This window comes from Phasianus colchicus, chromosome 2 (assembly GCF_987193195.1).
Source record: "Phasianus colchicus chromosome 2, bPhaCol1.hap1.1, whole genome shotgun sequence".
Taxonomy (NCBI): domain Eukaryota; kingdom Metazoa; phylum Chordata; class Aves; order Galliformes; family Phasianidae; genus Phasianus; species Phasianus colchicus.
In genome coordinates, this window is record NC_143437.1 from 17,575,587 (window position 1) to 17,579,567 (window position 3,981).

The window sequence follows — 3,981 nt, forward strand, 5'->3', positions numbered from 1 at the left end:
GGGTGAGGGACAGGGTCTGCCCCAGCGGGCGGTGGGACAGAACAGGCTGCCCAGGGCAGTGGGCACGGCCCCAGTGGCAGAGCCCCAATGTCTGGACAGTGCTCTTAGGCATAGGGTTTGGATTTTGGGTGGTGCTGTAATGTAATCTGCAGGGAGCCACGTAACCACAGAGCTGCTCCAGAGGCACTGGTTTGGCTCCACACAGTGGATCAGAGCTGTACAGCTGCCGCAGATCAGACTAACCTCATTTTCAAGAGCCACAGTAGGAGGAAACTAATGTCAGTTTAAAGCAGTGGTTTTCACTAGCCTAGAAATGAGGTCTGGTTTATGAACTCCTCTAGCTAGCTTCCAATAGGCTCAGAAGCCTAAGTTAGATTTGTCATACAATAGCTCTGTTTTCTTAAGCAACCTACCCAGAGGGGATTACTACTGACTGCTGTAGGGGCTGCCAACAGCGTGCCCGTAGTCTATGCCTGGATAATGATCAAGAACATCAGGCATGTACAAGGAGATTACACAGCCTCTCTGTGCAGACAGTTAACAAAGGTTTCTTGGAGTCTCTGCAGCAAGACAGGGGCTAAGAGGACCAAAGGGATGTCCCAGGTAGGACGTGCTTACTCTTCTTTCCCAATGTCCCCATCCTCACTCAGTAATTGGTAGCAGCTCAGTGCTTCTCCACCTCACAGCATCCATCTCTCTTCTAAAGGGGAGCTATAAGAAAGAAGTGGACAGACTCATTAACAGGGTCTGTTGTGATAGGACAAGGGGAAATGGTTTCAAACTAAAAGATGGAAGATTTAGATTGGATATAAGGAACAAGTTTTTTACACAACAGAGGACTGGTGAGGCACTGGCACAGGTTGCCCAAAGAGGTGGTGGGTGTCCTGTCCCTGGAGACACTCAAGGTCAGGCTGGACGAGGCCCTGAGCACCTGATTGAACTGTAGGTGTCCCTGTTGATTGCATGGCAGTTGGACCAGATTACCTTTGGGGTTCCTTCCAACTCACATGGTTCTATGATTCTCTTCTCACCTGCCCTCGTGCTGCTCTTTCTGCCCCACACAATATACAGATATTGTGGGGATAGAAGATAAGGTCTGCCCAGTGGTCCAGGGGCCATGCTGGGCTCCTGCTCTCCTCCCCAGGAGCACCTCCGAATGAGGATGCCTTCCTAAAGTAGAAGGCTGGCAGCAGTGGTGGTGTTTCACAAAAAAGGGATTTGCTTTCCCCCTTGAGGCTGAAGGTTTCCTCACCATCACAAAGCCCAGCCAAGGCAGTGAGGGGTGTTGGCAAGGCTTTGGCAGTCTTGTGAAATGCTCTTCCCAGCTCCTCATCCCCTGGGACTGTGGAGCTTCATATCTGGGGCAATGACTTCTAAAGAATAATCTTATGGACAAACATTGAAGGCATGTCATAACTCACCCTGGTCTGCCTAGTAATAGTCACTCAATTTTCAGAATAAAAGGGTGTCTAGAAGCTTGTACATCTAGAATAGGAGAATGCAAGCTCTTTAAGTCAAGCTAATCCCTTTTCACAGCTTACGGTCTACAATACAGATAAGCAGCTTTAATTCTCATTAGCAGGGTGCTGCAGTGCAGGAGGGCTATTTCATTTCCCTCTAATGCAGCACAGCAAAAATGGTTAGAGCCATTAGATTACTGGCAGTTTTCTTCTAAGGATTCCCACTGACGTGGAACAGTTTTGATTTCACGTAATTGGCACATTCTCCCTTGCAACCAAGATGATGCCTTTTCCTGGTTGATTCTATTCTTCTCCATTTATCTCACCCTCTCACCATCATTCTTTTTCTTATTTGTATTTCCCTTCAGGGAGAACACCACTCTAGTAGCAAATTTGAAGTCTGTGAAAAACCTAACCCCTTTTCCCCCCATAGCATAACTGTCAGTGTAGTCAACTGTACAGCCACGATCTTTTCCTCTTTATATCCTCTAGATGGTGCTTGAGCATCACTTTCTACAGAAAACAGGTCATGCTGGGGCTAATCAAGCTTGGAAATGGATTTAAAGTGCTCTCCTACAGATCAGTGGGAGCAGTGGTTTGTGGTGGACACACTGGGTGATTACCTGGTCCAGACCTCCATCAGAGAAGATGTCCTCAGTCTCTTTCCAAATGTGAGGCAAAGGACAGGAAAAAAAAAAATCCTACAGCACATTTTACAGCAATTTACAGAGATAAAATGTCATCATATTTCTTCCACTTCATATTCAGCATGCTGGGGATGTGCAAGGTTTCACCCCTTCTGTGCCCTCTCATGTCCAGTGGCAACTGGAGTTACAGAACAACAGAATATCAAAGGTACATTCAAAACCATACGTGGGAAACAAAGAATTCTGGATTAAATTGGGAGCTCCCAAATGCCAAAGCACCTTGCTTTTCAGGAACAACATTGCCAAAGCTTATGGCAGTTATGGCAAAAGAGAAGTTCTGGGCCAAAGGAACAGGGGATAAGAATGTTGTGTAAGTATGTTGCAGAGAGAATGAAACAAATATTCTGCCCTACCATCAGAGAAAGAAGGTATGTCTGAATGGGTCTATTTTTCAGGAACAAAAAACATTCTGGAAAGCAAAAAACCCTCCCTTCAGCCCCTTATTATTCGAATCTTCATTCTGATTCAGTACACAAACACACGCAGAAGTACTGAAATATAACAGAGATGAAATTCTGACCACTCTTCTTTACTCAATTACAACAGTATCTAATTTCATTTCTGTATAGACAGTACAATAATTCCCACAGCCCAGCTTTCCCTACCAGTGCCCACCTGGGACTGACCGGGTAATTTCATTTCCTCTTTTACATTCTTGCTCTTCAAATATTTGCAGACAAGTAACCCGGCTAGCCTCTGTTTGGATTCTTTATCTCAATTGGTTTCTTTCCTTAGAAATTCTCTCTTCCTTTCCCCACACCTTCTGTCTAAATGTACCAAGGGATAGTCATCAACCATGTCCTCTTGCAAACAAAGCAACTGTTTGCCCAGCTCTGGGTAAGCAAGCAGTGGCCATTCCTTGGGAAACTTGATTACTGAGTTGGAGAGCAGCTGGGCTCTGCTCTGCAGAAAGTTGCCCATGCTTCTGTTTTCCAGGCTACAAATTTCCACAGCTACTGCACCAGGTGCAAGATGAACAATAAGAACAGAAACCACCACTGTTTGATGTCCAAAAAGCCTTCTACACCTGGGGCTTTTTTATTTTTTGTTGTAAACATTTTATATCCAGGGAGCACCAAAAGTCTGGAAGTATGGTGGATAAGACCCCAGTTTTTATTGCTGGGAAAGGCACCAGCTTGCCTCCCTTTGGTGATGCATAGTGCTGCACAGTTGTCCACTTTTGCCAAGGGCATGCACTGGATGGGATCCTTGCCCTCTGCAGGCTGTTTGCCCAAACAACTATCTCTAGTTCTATCAACATCACACCTTTTGTTGCTGATGAATTAATTCATACATATGCACTGTTTTCAGAGTACCAAAGACAAAATTTTTTTCTCCCCTCCTCCCCCCCCCAAGCCAGAAGACAGTTCCTAGTGCTGATTCTCCTCAATTCTTCCCTGGCTTTAGCACTCCATTACCATATAGGTGATATCAGCCCTAGGTTTTGTGGATGCTCTGCTCTCCAGCAGTGTAAAGCTGGATTTTGGAAAGAAGGAAAGGTCTGAAGCATCTTCACCTGGTCTCTTGGAGCTGGCCCCTGAGCCTGATTTCCAGCACAGAATGGGTTTCCATGTGCAGACAGGTGTGCCTGCAAAGCCACCACTTACTCTCACCCCTTATTAAAAATGTGCTTTAGAAATGAGCAAGGAGTTCACAAGCTTTTGAGCAAATAAGATGGCAGTGGCACAAGACACTCATAGGCTGGCCGCCTGCTGTCTAAGGTACATATTTGCACTTGTTGAGCCTCCTCCCCTCTGGCCCCACCCTGGTTACCTGCTCCATACACCTCCTCCGGCCCCACAGACGGAGGCAGT